An 18624-nucleotide genomic window follows, 5' to 3' on the forward strand; every position below is an offset into this window, starting at 1 on the left:
TTGGTCACCACGAACAAAGAATTTGAAAAGGTGGAAACCAATGCGTATACAATGTTTCTTTCCTTTTTATGTACCACACAACTAGTATATTCAGCCATGAAATTTTCCGGTATGTAGAATATTTGAGACAAACCTCACCATACGCGTGACAGTGCATGATCAGTCTGAGATTTACGTTTATACGATGATGGGTCAGCTGATTGTAGCTGATCCGAAACACTGTGAGGGTATTGTATCTATGTAGCAGGAGAACCTGTCGCTCCCACTTCCCCACCAGCAGTAACTGAATTCTAGTTACTTTAAATGTGTGATCGTATGTGATCGTAATTAGGAGCGTACTCTGGAACATCTGGAACAACGGTAGGAGGAGAGAAAGGGAGAGGTACGGAGAAGACGGGAGGTAGTGGGTTGAGGACGAAGTATGCCCAATTTCTGATTAAAAACTAAAATTGACTACTGCTGAAGAATTCCTTCTCAATCAACAAGCGCATTAACATGAAACTACTAATAAGATTGTGTATACGTGAGAGCGTATGATTTGAATGAGATTTGTACACATTAATTTGGCTTTCTGCAAATAATGTTCAGATACTCGAGAATGTGCGGTCCAGTCACATTTATGTGACTATCGCCTATGTACGACGTTAGCGTGTAATAACCCCTCGTAGACGGCAGGTGGTAGCACTAGCAGAAAAGGGTACATAAAGCATGCAGGGGGGATACGGGGAAGAGTGCATTCGTTGTCGTAATGCAGAAACTGGGTGATTTATCTGACGTCCATGACGGCATGATCATTGGCTTTCAGGTCTAAGTTGGAAGCATTTCCGAAACGGCTAATTTTGTAAATTGTGTATATTCTGCTGTAGTTAAAGTACACAGTACATGGTAAATAAAAATGTCGTGGGACTAGGGCCTCCCGTCGGGTAGATCGTTTGCTGTGTGCTAGTCTTTCGATTTGACACCACTTCGGCGATTTGCGCAGCGATGGAGGATGAAATGATGAGGATTAGGACCACACAACACCCAGTCCCTCAGCGGAGAAAGTCTCCGACTTATCCGCGAATCGGACCCTGGCCCGCACGATTGACATTCTGTCGCGCTGACCACTCAGCTTCCGGGGGCGGACACCGTGCGTAGTAAAATAGTGCTATCCAAAACAGGCGCCGAGGCCTCTGTGGTGCAGCTTGAGCCATAGATGACAGGGGTGAACGAAGGCTGCGGAGATTATGGGCGAAAAAGTGTGCAGCTGCTGAGCAAATGATCGCCCGAGTGGACCAATGTGATACTAACAGAATTTCTTCAACGACTGATCAGCGAATGTTGATGCCTTTGGACCTCCTCAGCAAGATATTAGTTGATGTACCCATGTTTACTGCTGTTCGTTGGCGACGAAGGCTGGTATTTGCACGCCAATACTATAATTGGACTTCCACTGAGTGTCGATAAGTAGGCTTTTCGGATGAATCACGTTGTCCGTTGGCGTGTGCGGCACTGCGACAATTGTCCCAAATATCCAGGCCAGAGGAGGAATTCCCTCAGTGATATAGTCATTCTCGAAGGCGCAGTGGATCAAGCCAAGTATGCATCTATCCATCAGTACATGCAGTTTGGGATTTCCTCGATGGAATCTACCAGTACAACAAATCAACGTGTCACACCTCTCATAGTGTATTTGTATGGTTCTAAGGGCACCACGACCAGTTTACCCTTATCTTCTGGCCACACATTTCTCAGGACTGAAACTGAATCGAGAACTTTCGGGCCAACTCGAATGGAATTTTCGCGCCATGATTCCTCAATCGAGATACCTAGTGCAGTTGACCACTGCAGTCGGCATGGCTTCACAGCCCCGTCTGTGCCTTCAAGACCTCATTGACTCTCATCTGCACGTTCGCGCTGCAAATGGTGGGACTTCACGATTTTGACAAGTAGTCACAATAATGTGACAGACGGTTCATTTTTTGAATTTTTTTGCGTTGACTGTGTAACTTTATAGCACCCTTACATATAACCTACATCTACATCCATACTCCGCAAGCCACCTGACGGTGTGTGGCGGAGGGTACCTTGAGTACCTCTATCGCTTCTCCCTTCTGTTCCAGTCTCGTATTGTTCGTGGAAAGAAGGATTCTCGGTATGACTCTGTGTGGGCTCTCTCTGATTTTATTCTCATGGTCTCTTCGCGATATATACGTAGGAGGGAGCAATATACTGCTTGATTCCTCGGTAAAGAAATGTTCTCAAAACTTCAACAAAAGTCCGTACCGAGCTACTGAGCGTCTCTCCTGTAGAGTCTTCCACTGGAGTTTATCTATCATCTGCGTAAATCTTTCGCGATTACTAAATGGTCCTGTAACGAAGCGCGCTGCTCTCCGTTGGATTTTCTTATTCTCTTCCATGAACCCTATCTGGTACGGATCCCACACTGCTGAGCAGTATTCAAGCAGTGGGCGAACAAGCGTACTGTAACCTACTTTCCAATGAATCTCAGTCTGGAATCTGCTTTACCGACGATCAACTTTATGTCACCATTCTATTTTAAATCACTCCCAATGCGTACTTCCAGATAATTTATGGATTAACTGTTTCCAGTTGCTGACCTGCTATATTGTAGCTAAATGATATGGGATCTTTCTTTCAATGTATTCGCAGCACATTACACTTGTCTACATTGAGATTCAATTACCATTCCCTGAACCATGCGTCAATTCGCTGCAGATCCTCCTGCATTTCAGTACAATTTTCCATTGTTACAACCTCTCGATATACCATAGCATCATACGCAAAAAGCCCCAATGAACTTCCGATGTCATCCACAAGGTCATTTATGTTTATTGTGAATAGCAACGGTCCTACGACAATCCCCTGCGGCACACCTCTTACTACGGAAGACTTCTCTCCATTGAGAATGACATGCTGCGTTCTGTTATCTAGGAACTCTTCAATCCAATCACACAATTGGTCTGATAGTCCAATGCTCTTACTTTGTTCATTAAACGACTGTGGGCAACTGTATCGAACGCCTTGAGGTAGTCAAGAAGCACGGCATCTGCCTGGGAATCCGTGTCTATGGCCCTCTGAGTCTCGTGGAATGCAATATTATCGCGTCAACAATGCTCTTTGGCGACCTCGACAGACAATGGAGCCACTCTCGCAACTTCGTAGTGAGCCACGGAGCAGTTTGAATTCGCAGAAAATTCCGCGCTTAGACTGTTAATTTGTGACACACAGTATATGCTAAAAAATATGGGTTTGTGCTATGGAGAGTTTCGCTCTCTTCATAAAGAGTGCTGTAGTTTCATTGACGATGAATTTTAATAATTTACGGGTAGGCATCCTTCCAACAGTAAATAAGTATTTTTCACTCAGCAAAGCTCACCAAACAAGGATTGGAGGAAATGTACTGTAGTCATCGGTTGATTTATCTTACAAATGGCCACACGAGAAAATTTCGCGACCGTATGATTCGGCGATTGTTGACGATTTAAGACTGTGTCACCGCTTGTAACGCCGAACCGAATCAATATCATCGAAGCTTAAAAATTAAGTTACTGGCGTTTTTCTGTTTTCACTGTCATTACATTTAGATTCTGACTCATGATGGATTAACCACAGCCAAGACCACTTGGAAACTAATTTACGTAGGACGACGTATACACTATGTAATCAAAAGTATCCGCACACCACCAAAAATATACGTTTTTCGTATTAGGTGCTTTGTGCTGCCACCTGCTTCCAAGTACTACATTTCGGCCAGCTCAGTAGCCATTAAATATCGTGAGAGAGAAGAATGAGGCGCTCCGCGAACCTACCGACTTCGAACGTGGTCAGGCGACTGGTTGTCACTTGTGTCATACGTCTGTACACGAGATTTCCGCACTCCTAAACATCCCCACGTCCACTGTTTCCGATGTGATAAAAAGTGGAAACGTGAAGGGACACGTAAAGCAAAAAAAAGCGTACAGGCCGATCTCGTCCGTTGACTGACACAGACGGCTGACAGTTGAAGAGGGTCGTAATGTATAATAGGCACACGTCTATCCAGACCATCACACAGAAATTCCAAACTGCATCAGGATCCACTGCAAGTACTATGACAGTTAGGCAGGAGGTGAGATAACTTGGATTTCATGGTCGAGCGGCAGCTCATAAGCCACACATCACTCCGGTAAATGCCAAACGACGCCTCGCTTGGTGTAAGGAGCGTAAATATTGGACGATTGAATAGTTGAAAAACCTTGTGTTGAGTCACGAATGACGATACACAATGTGGCGATCCGATGGCAGGGTTTCGGTAGGGCGAATGTCCGGTGAACGTCATCATCCAGCGTGTGTAGCGCCAACAGTAAAATGCGGACGCGGTAGTGTTATGGTGTAGTCATGTATTTCATGGAGGGGCTTGCACGCCTTGTTGTTTTGCGTGGCACTATCACAGCACAGGCCTACATTGATGTTTTAAGCACCTTCATGCTTCCCACTGTTGAAGAGCAATTCGGGGATGCCGATTGCGTCTTTCAACACGATCGAGCACCTGTTCATAATTCACGGCCTGTGGCGGAGTGGTTACACGACAGTGGCATCCCTGCAATGGACTGGCCTGCACAGAGGTCTGACCTGAATACTATTGAACACCTTTGGGATGGTTTGCAACGCAGACTTCTCGCCAGCCTCACCGACCGACATCGATACCTCTCCTCAGTGCAGCACTCCTTGAAGAATGGGTTGCCATTCCCCAAGAACACTTCAAGCACATGACTGAACTTAAGCCTGCGAGAGTGGAAGCTGTCATCAAGGCTAAGGGTGTGCCAACACCATATTGAATTCCAGCATCACCGATGGAAGGCGCCACGAACTTGTAAGTCATTTTCAGCCAGATGTCCGGATACTTTTGATCACATAGTGTAGATTATCTATCGTATTCTAGGGTAAATGAGGACATGGTCACGTAAAGACAGTGTGGAAAGCGTTAAGAAAAAAATCCTAAGTTTCTGATGGGCGTTTGTTCAACATGTTCGGACCCGAAAACAGTATACTCCCGTGACTAAAAAAGTTTTACAGGAATGGTACCTAAGCCTATCCAGTGCCGAAGCGAAGTATCAAATACAAATAATGTACGCTTGGGTTGTTATCAGCATCTGTGCTCTTGCCTTTCCAGGAGTATTTACAGGCATTAATCTTTGACGGGTACCTGGAGCGAACTTGTGCTTACCCATGTTAGTGATCAGTTAACTAACGTATTGTTATTTCGTCACATGGGTTTGCATCGAGTCTAGCTTACCTGCCTGTTTCGCCTTGTAGCGCACAACGAATTAAGCTGCACAGGCGAGCCAAATCACTGCAATTAGGAAGTTACTAAACCAATCAACCAACCAATCAACCCAACTTGGCCCTTAGGCTCGCGTTGGCGGTGCGTTCCGAACCCAGACCGAGCGCCTCCTAACTTCCGTCGCTCTCCGCTGGGAGGGCCTTACATACAGTAACCACCGCCTTATGCACGAAGTGAATACCAGACGCTGCTGCACGTGGCTCGTCCTTAGATGCTGAATTAATTAGTATTCGCGCTACTTCTGACCCGTTTACTCACCTTCCATTACGACTACTCGTTAACAATAACTTTTGAATACTGTTATTGATGATAATAGTAGCAATAAATTGCATAATGTTTGGCAATTTCGAAGAAATTTTTACAGATTAACTTCTATAAGCTGATGAGATGCAAGCATAATTTATTTAAAACGGCTTACGTCGCTGATTTAAATGTAGTTTAATCCAAAATTGCTCTAATGATGATGATGATGATGATGATGATGATGATGATGATGACTAGGGGAAGGTTATTTGGGCGCACGACAAAAATGTCTTTTATACGGTCTCTAATTTATTCTTGGTATTCAATGAGAGCGATATGAGTCCTCTTTTTATTGTATGAGTCATACAGTACATGTTTTTCACTGTCGATATGTTACGCCACAGAGATTCTGACTGAAAGCAGTATGAGCTTTCGTTATCAGTGATTTGTTGACGCGAATACAATTTTTAGGTGCATTACGTGACACAGGCTGGTGGCAGTCACACTGCTGAGCTGTTTGGGAAAATAACTAGCAGAACACAGTATCTTACATTCTCGAAATAAGGTTTTGTAAAGACTGATTTTAGAAGTGTGAAGATATTCAGGTAATATTGCCACTGCTTTGCTCACAAGCACGTACATTTGATAAGTTCGAGAAAGGCAAATTTTCGGCATTATTGATTGGGGTAGGTTAGTTTGATAGTGGATACGAAAGTAAACCAAATTATCTGCTCACAATGCTTGGACTTGTAGTCATAGATTTACCATTCCTTTCCGATTTCATTAAGGAGTTACATGGCGGAGTTATATTTTTATAAGAAGTTAACTTTACAAAAATCGTAGTAACCGTTAAAAGCCAGTTTCAGAACACAGTTTTTTTTAATACTAATTTCTTCCACATCATTTAGGAGAATCTTTTTTTTTTCTTTTTTTTTTTTTGTGGAACGCCAGTTGCATTGCACTTATAAGGAAACATTCTCAAGTGGCAATAAACTATCTTGATGAGAACTGCGGGTATGTAGAGGGGGCAAAATAATGCAATACATATTTTTTTTTGTTTGGCCTAATTTCATCTCTAAGGCGTAAAACCTACGCCGAAATGTGTTTCTCACCTAGCACTCCCACCTTTTTATAGTTTTAAAAGAAACTGATGTCGAGTTTGGATCGAGAATTCGAGAATCTCTTTTTGAAGTCCCAAATGTCCTTGTGACAGTATCAAAATGTGGCAAAGAAACGTCTGTGCAAGTCAAAAGATAATACAGGGATGTTCTCTTCCTCAGTTAGAGAGAAAAATCTCAGGATCCCAAAGGACTCGACGACACGTGTACAGTCGTGACATGTATATGGTTTCTGATGTTGGAAGAACTTCGTGAAAATATTTTCTTATCTAGTTCTCTTGAATGATTGTTATGGCACTCGACACTTGAGAAACAATGTAATCAAGCTGCAGTCGCTAGTATATAATCATTAATATTAAAAATGAAACTTCTCCAGCTGTACTTAAGATTTAATATTTATTTGACTACTAGAGACCAATACGTGCACATGGAGCACGTATTGGTCTCATCGCGGACTTCTAGTACTCAGCCACACACAACTGATATCATCAAAGTGTACGGCCCTGAAGATAGTGTTGACGCAACGTCGAAACTAGTAGCCAAATAAATATGAAATCTTAAGTACAGCTGGACGAGTTTCATTTTTAATAAAATTACACCAGCTGATGTTCCACCATCATCCAGTTTAAATATGGATGTAGGAAGAGTATATAATCAGTTCTCTTCGTCAAGGCTGACCAATATGCCTGATAGAAATCGGGATGTTTAGAGGGTCAACTGCAACAGTTTTAAATCCTGCTGAATATTCTTTTGTATTATGTTCTCTGTCTTGTATAACAAGTGAAGCAATTTCGTTCACTTTATGCACATGGTGCCAGAAAATCTTATCTTCTAACCATTTTGTATTTCGATATAACTGTCATCAAGGAGTGTGACTGAATGAAATTTAAAATGTTTATTTGACACCACAAACGGCCGTTAAGCCACAGTCACTAATACCATGAAATTTTTAAAGTGTTACGTAACTGATTCGTCATTTTCAAATGTAATCATAAGCCGGGAAAACTACATTAATAACTGCAACCACACTTCTTTCAAATATTACCAAAAATACATCAAAACCAGTAAACTGAAGCAATGATAGCAGAAACTGGTCACAAGATGTCATTACGTGTTTTGGTTGATAAGTCATTTCACACCTTAATACACTGTAGATGAAAACTGCATCGGAATGGAATATATTATATATTGTTGCACTACTCCTGCGGTGATGCAACGATCATTTTGCAAACAAAGGTTCACACGTTGTGATCGTATAACTTGCTTCAAGCCCAGAACCAGAATACGGTACACAATCGTACTGTCTTCTGCTAATAAAATCTTACAAAGACGATGCACTCCCATTTCGGGCTAACACAGGTCTAATCTTAGATTGAACATCTTAGCATCTTCATCTAACATTTTATGTGGGGGTAGGTAGAGTGAACACATCGTCAAACAACAACGATTGCTTACAAGCTGGTTGTCAGGAAGAGAAGAAAGGAGTGGTAGGTGTTACTGACGGAAACAGCCAAACTGCTATCTGTCTCTTAACTTCCTTTCAACTAAGGCCATCCGTTTTGTGGAAAAAGTTGCCGGTAGCTCAGGGCCGCCAGTGAATTTAAAATGCATCTCTTGACATTGATCTACCTGAGCCAAAACATCATCATCTATGCCCATACTACACTAGCCTCCGTACAGTGCTTGGCGGAGAGTACCACGTACCACTACTAGTAATTGCCTTTCATGATCCACTCGCAAATATAGCTAGGGAAGAATGCCTGTCTGGAAGACTCTACGAGCTCTAATGTCTCGCACCTCACCTCCGTGGTCCTCATACGATATGTGCGTTAGCGGCAGCAGAGTCCTTCTGCACTTGGACTCGAATGCGGGTTCTCTAAAGTTCCGTAATAGTGTCGTCTTTCCTCCAAGGACTCCCATTTGAGTTCACGAAGCATGCCCTTAACAATTGTAAAAGTGGTCAGTAGTAGGCTGTAACGTGAATTTTTTTTAATCGTGCGATTGTCAAGAGCGTGTAAAACCAACATTGAAAGGCACTACAGCTGATTGTCAAGTATGAATTTCATGAATGAAGTTTAAGAGACTAATCAGGAAGAATCAACGTGCAAACTTACAAGGAACGTAACTGCGAGGAAACCGTGGGTAACAGAAGAAATACTACAGTCGAAGTTCAGGAGAGCTAAGAAGAAATGGCTGCATGAAAAATGAGAAGAAATCGAAAGAGAAATAATTGTTGAACTTCCAGACTCAGCATATAGAAAAGTCATAACAACGTTCAGTCAGATTAAAAACCAGGGCGATAACATTAAGAGTGCAATGGGAATTCCATTTCTAAATGTAGAGGAGAGAGCAGCTAGGTGGAAAGAGTGCATCGAAGACCCCTTATAAGGAGGTAGACTTGTCTGATGATGTAGCAGAAGAAGAAAGAGGAGACGACAGGGTAAGTTAAGAGTTAGGGAGGCCTGAGACCAAGAGGTAGATAACACTCCAAATTCTAAAATCAATGGGGGAAGCGGCAACAAGTCGACTGTTAACGATAGTGTATAGAATGTATGAAACTGGCAATATAACATCATGCTTTCGGAAAAACATCGCCCTTATAATTCCGAAGATTGCAAGAGCTGATAAGTGCGAGAATTATCGCACAACCAGCTTAAAAACTTAAGCATCAAAGTTGCTGACAAAAACAATACACAGAAAAATGCAAAAGAAAACTGAGGATGTGTTAGATTACGATCAGTTTAGCTTTAGTCAAGATAAAGGCACATGAGAGGCAAATCTGACGTTGTGGTTGATAATGGAAACAAAACTGAAGAAAATCAGAGCACATTCATATGCTCTGTTGACCTGGAAAAAGCGTTCGACAATACTGTATGGTGCAGGATATTCGATGTTCTGAGAAAAACAGGAATAAGCTACAAGGAAAAAATGGTAACACACAATACGTACAAGAATCAAAAGGAAGCAATAAGAGTGGAAGACTAAGAACGAAGTGACGGATTAAAAAAGGATGTAATGCAGGGATGTAGTTTCTCGCCGCTGCTGTTCAATGTGTACATCGAAAAAGCAATGACGTAACTAAATGAAAGGTTCAAGAGTGGTTTTGAAATTCAACGTGAAGACATATCAATGATAAGAGCCAGCGATGAAATTGCTTTCCTCAGCGAAAGTAAAGAAGAAGTACAGGGTGTGTTGAACAGAATAAACGGTCTAATGGGTAGAGAATATGTTTTGAGAGTAAATCGAAGAAAGACGAAAGCAATGAAAGTAGCAGAAATGAGGAGATCGAGAAACTTAACAATATAATTGGAGACCACGAAGTAAGCTAAGGTAAGGAATTCTGCAACCTAGGCAGCAAAGTAACTCGTGATGGACCGAGGAAGGGCGACATAAAAAGCAAACTAGCACTGGCAGAAATGGCATTCCCGGTCAAGAGAAGTCTGCCAGTATGAAGGGTAGGCCTTAATTTGTGGAATAAATTTTTGTGGATGCAAGCTTGGAGCACAGCGTTGTGTATTAGTGAAATATGGGCTGGCAGAAATTCGAAACAGAAGAGATCGAAGCATTTGAGATGTGGTACTTCAGAAGAATTTTGAATATTAGGTGAACTGATAACGTAAGAAATGAGGAGGTTCTCCACGAAAACAGCCAAGAAAGTAATATGTAGAGAACACCGAAAATAAGAAGGAACAGAATGCGAGGATATCTGTTAAGATGTAAAGGAATAATCTGTATGGTACTAGGGGCAGCTGTAGAGGGAAAATACTGCAAGCGAAAACAGAGATTGGAACACATCCAGTAAATAATTGAGGACGTCGGTTATAAGTTCTGCTCTGAGATGAAAAGATTGCCACAGGAGAGGAGTTCTTCATGGACCCCATTAAGCCAGTCAGTAGTCTGATGGCTCAACAAAAAAAGGTTATATCAAGTTCGGGATCAGCAATAATATCAGCATACATTGTACACCCCTTACGGCAATAAATACCCCATAACCATCGACGTAACGCCTACCTCTCTGATATATGTACTCTGCTTTCCCAGTAGCCGCTTTCGCACACCTGACCTTTCAATGGTTGCGTAGGTTTATATGCGTCCAGGAACGTTAGCCGTATGATGCTCCAAATAGTGAACCTAGCTGTCACCCTGCTTTCAGTGTTAACTGGGGTCAACAACCCAGTCTATCACCTGAAAGAACTCGTACGGACCATTATCAGGTGCTTGCAGCACTGCATTCGATTTTTACTGGCAGTGGCTCAGCCACATTTCCGACGATTACTCCCTGCAAAAATGACGAGTGCACACAGATATTTCTTCCTCACCTACCTGCTATTTCACTGATGGTTACCATTACCTTCCTAAACCTGTAGATTTCAGCAGTGGTGCCACGTGGTCACTGCAGATTAGAACAGTGGCCGGAAGCATGAAAACCATGGCCAATGCGCCTTTTAGGTGTTTCCAGACAGTGCCCAGTTCTCGCGTCTGCGCACAACAAAAACAGGCACAGTACTCATGCATGTTGTACTGTGAAAACAATTGTGCGAAATCACAAAATTACAAACAAATATGCCAGAAGTAATTTAAGAAAGAACACACCGCGCGAAGGGATTAATTTAAGAGACTGTGAACCTACTAAAGTTCAGATGCACACAAAACATAAACAAAGTGATCTGTAGATGCCGTGCACCTTCTCAGCCAGCAACGAACCCTGACCGGTAATACAGGCAAGAGAACTCTCTGCAGACGACAGACAAGAGGGGGCCACGCTCCGTCCTACCACCAGGCGGCAACTTTAGTGCCACCAGAGAGTCACAGGCCCTACGGACCTGTTCCTCCTCCGCTTACTCAGTAATCAAGAAATGACTGGTCTTCAGTTATTGTGTGTAAAATGAAGTCATGGTGGAATCAGTTTCTGGCCTTCAGCCTTCAGTTATTACTAGTATTCCTTCAATATTCAAGAAGTGACTCGTTTTCAATTATTGTGTTTCAAAACTAACCCGTAGAAAATTTTTCATGTGTGAGTTACGATAAACTTCATATTTATTCGACCTGAGTATTGTTTCTTGCGTCGTCTTTGGCAGGCACATCAGTTGGTAATGACGTGTTTCCTCCACCGAGTTAGTCCTCATCCAAGTGCTCCGACCCAAGTAGACAGTGTTTTGTCATGTGTTATTCCACTTTCAAGTGCACTTGTGGCTATGCCCAGGTGTTGTTGCTGCTCTAGCAGACGCACCGCACTCAAGAACTACTAATAAAGATACTATTAGACGTCTCCACGTCACCTCCGCAGCTCTTCAGTTGCCTCTGGTCAACCCTGAAGCCGCTTTCTCCTTCTGCTCCGTTTTCACGACGTCGGACGTCTTCTGCCGACTTCCACGCCACTCCTCAACAGACAATCGCCGCCAAATGATGCCGCCGTCGATTCCTATTTCTCACCCAATGCCTGTGTATTTGAGTACATTTGTCCTCACTTGTTGTCCTTTACCTGAAGTTTTAAAGCGCGATATTCCCTCTCGTCTTGCCCCTGTCGTGCCTAATGCAAGAAGACAATTTTTTCTCTTGTCCTGTGCATACTCCACGCGCACGATTTCAGAATATCGTTTCTGTGCCTCATTCATAAAATCAATTCCTGCTCTCTCAGCGACTTGTTTTATCCAGGCAGAATACTTTTCAAATGCAAGTTCGCTGGCACTCAACTCTGCCCTCCCAGCACACTCTCCTGCCATCTGGCCACAAAGATATCACATCCCAAGTGCTACTGCATCTTTCTCTGTCAGCCCAGCTTCATTATTTTTCCTCTCACGCACTTCTGCGCTCATTTGTGTCCTCTGGGCTTACAATGTCTACTTCTCCCATTGTCCATGTGGTGCTCCTTCTTGTGCAATGCGGTTGGTCACCGAACCACAAGCAGATGTGAGACCCGCAGTCTAGGCCGAATAGCAACAGGCCAACTACTACCAGAGGTACAAAAACGGGTAGCAGGTAAAGCAGGATAACTATCCTGGTCTAGTTGAATGTTCCGCCCATAGATTCAAATCCCAGTTGTCCAAGATCCATCGCCACGACTCTTTGTATGAGGCCCATATGCTGTTTCCAGTTCCTTACCTCCCCACTCCCCAAGTAGTCACACCAGCAGAGAACCCTTGACATCTGACCATATCAGTCGAAATTATCTATCATCCAGTCCACCTCTCTACTCGGCAGTTCAGGCGCCCACCGCTTATCTTTCCAAGACCCCCTGTAGGCCCCTGTCTTCACCAAATACCTCCAGCCTTGGTTCGCTGTGGTTGTTTCCAAACCCTTGGATGGGCTATGGACAAAGTTACCATTCAGACAGTGAAATGTGCCGCAAGAATATTGTGCCCTCACTGTGGCGGTTCTTCTTATGGGTCCGCTATTCTACCATCACCTTTCGTTCTAGAGGTGAAGCCTTCCACAAACCCCAATCAGGAACACTGCCAGCCTGTATCAGCTCCAGTCTGCAACTGGCTCCCAGGAAGAGACCTTAGCTGCTCCACACACCACACCACACCACACCGGACATATCCGCCATCTATCACAAAGCGAAAAAAGTTAAGATCCTTAGAGGCTAGAAAGGCATCTGGCCCAGACGGTATACCCGTAAGATTTTATGTTGACTATGCTACAAATATAGCACCATTCTTATCCTTCATCTATCAGAGATCATTGGAACGGCGAAAAGTTCCACGAGACTGGAAGAAGGCCCAGGTCATAGCAATCTATAAAAAGAGTAGAAAATCGGATGCACATAATCACCGGCCAATTTCACTGACATCGATTTGTTGTAGAATCATGGAACATATTTTATGTTCAGACATAATGACCTTCCTAGACTCTGAGAAGCTCATCTGCAGAAACCACCACGGTTTTAGGAAACAGCGGTCATGCGAGACACAGCTGGCCCTCATTGTGCATGATATACAACAGGCTCTAGATACCGGCTCCCAGGTTGATGCCATATTTCTCGACATTCGAAAGGCGTTCGACTCGGTTCCGCACTGTCGCTTGCTACAAAAAGTGCGCGCTTACGCTCTATCCAATGACATATGCGGTTGGATACAAAGTTTTCTAACAGACAGGGAGGGGTATGTCGTCTTGAACGGGGTAACTTCAACAGAAACAAGAGAAACTTCAGGTGCGCCAGGGCAGCGTAATAGGTCCTCTGCTTTTTACTATTCACATAAACGACCTGATTGATGGTATTGACAGCGGCCTTACACTGTCTGCCGATGATGCTGTAGTCTACAGGAAAGTAGTACCACACGAAAGTTGTGAACAAATCAATGAGGATTTGTAGAAAATAAATGCGTGGTGTAATGACTGGCAGTTCTCTCAATATTAGTAAGTGCAACTTACTACGTATAGGAAGGCGAAAATCCCCAATAATACATGAGTACAAAATGATCAGTCTTTGGAAGCGGTAACATCAGTCAAGTATCTGGGTATGACTATTCGAAATGATTTCAAATGGAATGATCAGATTACACAAGTAACGGGTAAGGCGAACTCTAGATTGCGGTTTATTGGTAGAATCCTGAAGCGATGCAGTTCTTCAGCAAAGGCAATAGCTTACAATATGTTAGTTTGTCCACTCTTAGAGTATTATTCGTCTGTATGGGACCCTTACCAGTTGAGTCTGATTCAAGAGATTGAGAAGGTCCAAAGAAGAGCGGCAAGATTCGTGACTGGTACATTTAGCCATCACGAGAGCGTTACAAATGTCATAGAAAGTTTGAAGTGGGATACACTTGCAGATAGACGACGCGCTAAACAGAAGGATCTGCTCACTAAATTCCTAAATCCAATCTTCGCCGAGGATGTAGAGCGTATATTATTACCACCAATTTTCAAATCGCGTAATGATCATCATTCAAAGATAAGGGAAATGAGAGCTCTTACTGAGACGTTCAGACAGTTGTTTTTCCCTCTCGCGATCTGCGAATGGAACAGAGTGGGGGAAAATATGGCTTTGGCGCAAATTCTGCCTTTCGCCACACACCGCTTGGTGGTTAGCGGAGTATATATGTCGATGTAGAAGTGGACCAACTAGAACATTCATTTTTCTTTACGTACTACACGAATATGTAACAAAAATAGGAGTTCATATTTGAAAAACGCAGTTATCCGTCTGATCTATGGCAGCGCCATCTAGCGGGCCAACCATACCGCCAAATGGTTTCCCTCTTCAAGTTAAACAAGTTTCGTTCTTTGCAGTTTTTTCGTTTGACGCTTATTTTCTGAAATATTTGGCCTGGTGACGATCAATGTACCACACTGTATACGTGCCTTCTTTCGCCACCTCACACATGCCCTTTTTGTTCTGTCAGCCTCTCAACATGATTTTTCATTGCACTTGTTCTTCCAAGAAAACTGTTAGCAAATGGTTCAAATGGCTCTGAGCACTATGCGACTTAGCTTCTGAGGTCATCAGTCGCCTAGAACTTAGAACGAATTAAACCGAACTAACCTAAGGACATCACACACATCCATGCCAGAGGCAGAAATCAAACCTGCGACAGTAGGGGTCACTCGGTTCCAGACTGTAGCGCTTAGAACCGCACGGCCACTCGGGACGCCCAACTGATATCAAATATCCATTGTTATTTGCTTACTGCGACCAGGAGAGAGAGGGTTTGAATGTCGAGTATAATATCATTGGTTAATTGAATTAGCATTCATTGATAATTGCGTGTATCTTTATCAATGTACTACTGGAGGATATGTAATATATGTACGTTGTTTGGGTCGACAGCGCCCTTGCTGCTAGTGAAGTACCGCGAGGTTATAATTAAATTTTCATTATTGAACGCGTTATAGCACAAAAATAATTAGCATACGAGTACCAAACTTGGTTGCATTCATGTCAAGGACATAAGGAAGAGAAATTATCCAGAATCAGTTCTATTGAAATACATTTAATGTGCCGCTACGGTACATCATACCACTACATACCATTACTACTACTGCTACAAAAGCGGCTCAGTACGAGGCCCCTCAGTGTCCAGAAGAGACTGAAAGAGCAGGATTGCACTCTGCACAGCAGAACGAAGCGTGTCCGTCGGTATGCTGGCTGTCTCTCTTGATATGCTGCCCTTCAGATCAGCATACGTTCATCTAGTAAATCCTGTCCTACGGATAGCCCCACAACTAGAAGTCACAGGGAGTGAGATCAGGTGATTGTGGTGTGCAATTGGAAACAAACGGCTGATAATTCGATCGTTTCGAAATTTGTTTCGGAGTTGCAGGTGAACTTCACGAGCGACGTATGGTGGGGCCACATCTTGCACGAAAGCTGCTGAGTTCAATCTCTCTCTCTCCTGTAGGGTGGGCATGACATGCTGACGAAGCACATCGTAGTAGCGCTGGCTAGTCACACTGCTCGTGTTTGGTCCTTGAGTGCCAACCTGTTCCAAAAAGAAGGGGCCAATGATGAACATAGCCGTGAATCCACATCATACGGTGACCCGTTCATCATACAGAAGTGCTCCATGCACAATGACTGGAGGTAAAGATCCCCATACTAGGCAGTTCTGTGTAAGCACCTCACTCGTCAGAGAAAAATGAGCTTCGCCTGACCATAGGATGGTCGAGGGTCAGCCCAGTCAACAGCCCCCGTCAACTTAATCGTTGTGAGAAAGTGCAGAGCGAAGTCAACACGTCGTTGTGCGTCCTCTGTTGCAAGGTGCTGTACCACATCTTGTACGGAAACCATTTGACAATAGTTCGAAGTACCTTCCGCACAGTGGACCACTGGATGTTCAACTGTTCTGACACAACACGCGCGCTGCCTGACGATCGGGAATTTGGTGCAGCGCTTTCTTCCACCTGAGTGTGCTCCCTGCCGCCGTTGGATAAACAGCTGCCAGCAGCAAGTCGTATACTCCTAGCTCACTTATTTGTTACATAGTTTAGTACAGGATGAGTAATTTCGAGTTTTAGTTACTGTAATCGTAAATTCAGGCAGATTGTAGCGCAGTCGTTAGGCATTTGTACAGGTTCGTTTATACATTCTTTGCGTGATTCCGTTGCGTTATCTAGGCACGGACTCGTGTTTCAGTAACTGTTGTTCAACATCGATTAGAATGGACAGGGACTGTGATTGGTGTGTTCGGAAGTTGGCATCCTTTCGCTCAGAGCTGCATGCGGCGCTGACTTCGGTCGCGCAGCTTGAGGCTGTTGCCAATGGGCACCACTGTGGGGAGCCGGACTTGGGTATCACATGGATGTCAACCTCGTCTCGTCTGTCCCCAGATCGGTCTGCCCCTGTGGTTGCCTCGGTTGCTGCCCACAGTGGGGCTGTGCCCTCGCCTGTGGTTGATTGGAAGGTCGTTCCAAGGCGTGGCAGGAAGCGAAAGACGTCCCCGGAGGATGATCAGAAAGCCTCCCCGGTGCGTCTGGCAAACAGGTATCAGGTACTGTCTTTGGTTGAGCCAGATGCAGCTGCCTGCCCTGTTTCAGAGGATCATTCTCAGCCTTCAAGGTCCGGACAGTCGCAGAGGGTGGGCTTACTGGTAGTTGGGAGCTCCAATGTTAGGCGCGTAATGGGGCCCCTTAGGGATACGGCGGCTAAGGAGGGGAAGAAATCCAGTGTGCACTGCATATGCATTCCGGCTGGAGTCATTCCTGATGTGGAAAGGGTCCTTCCGGATGCCATGAAGAGCACAGGGTGCAGCCAGCTGCAGGTGATGGCACACGTCGGCACTAATGACGTGTGTCCCTTTAGATCTGAGGAAATTCACTCTGGATTCCCGAGGCTATCTGATTTGGTGAAGGCTGGTTACGAGGTGAAGGCAGAGCTCACCATCTGCAGCATCTTTGACAGAACCGGCTGCGGACCTTTGGTGCAGAGCCGGGTGGGGCGGGGGGGGGGGGGGGGGGGTTGCGACAGTGTTCCGTGTTGGCTGCAGATTCATTGACTTGCGCCATAGGGTGGTGGGGTTTCGGGTTCCGCTGAATAGGTCAGGAGTTTACTAAACTCAGCTGGCGGCTACACGGGTAGCGGAGGCTGTGAGGCGTGGACTAGGCGGTTTTTTACGTTAGAAGGCCTCGGGAAAGTATGGGGTGGGTTGCAATCTCAAAGGGTGCACGCCAAATACATGACGTGCTTGGATCAAGGAACAGTCGGAATTGTAGTTGTAAATTGTTGTAATTGTGCTGGGAAAGTCCCAGACCTTCAAGCGCTAATAGAAAGTACAGAAGCTGAAATCGTTATAGATACAGAAAGCTGGCTAAAGCCTGAAATAAGTTCCTCATAATTTTTTACGAAGTGTCAGACGGTGTTCAGGAAAGATAGATTAGGCAGAATTGGTGGTGGAGTGTTTGTGTCTGTCAGTAGTGGTTTATCTTATAGTGAAGTCGAAGTAGATACTGCGTGCGAATTGGTATGGGTGGAGGTTATACTTAATAGCCGAACTAAGTTAATAATTGGCTCCTTCTACCAACCCCCAGACTCCGATGATATAGTTGCTGAACAGTTCAGAGAAAATTTGAGTCTCGTAACAAATAAATACCCCACTCATACGGTTAATGTTGGTGGGGACTTCAACCTTCCCTCGATATGTTGGCAAAAGTACTTGTTCAAAACCAGTGGTAGGCAGAAAACGTCCTCCGAGATTGTCCTAAATGTCATCTCTGAACATTATTTCGAGCAGTTACTCCACGAACCCACGTGAATTGTAAATGGTTGCAAAATCACACTTGACCTCTTAGCCACAAACAATCCAGAGCTAATAGAGAGCATCATGACTGATACAGGGATTAGTGATCACAAGGTCGTTGTAGGTAGGCTCCATACCGTTTCTTCCAAATCCACCAGAAACAAACGAAAAATAATTGTATTTAAAAAAGCGGATAAAGTGTCACTAGAAGCCTTCCTAAGTGACAATCTCCATTCCTTCCGAACTCACTATGCAAATGTAA

Source organism: Schistocerca gregaria, chromosome 4 (assembly GCF_023897955.1).
Source record: "Schistocerca gregaria isolate iqSchGreg1 chromosome 4, iqSchGreg1.2, whole genome shotgun sequence".
Classification (NCBI taxonomy): Eukaryota; Metazoa; Arthropoda; class Insecta; order Orthoptera; family Acrididae; genus Schistocerca; species Schistocerca gregaria.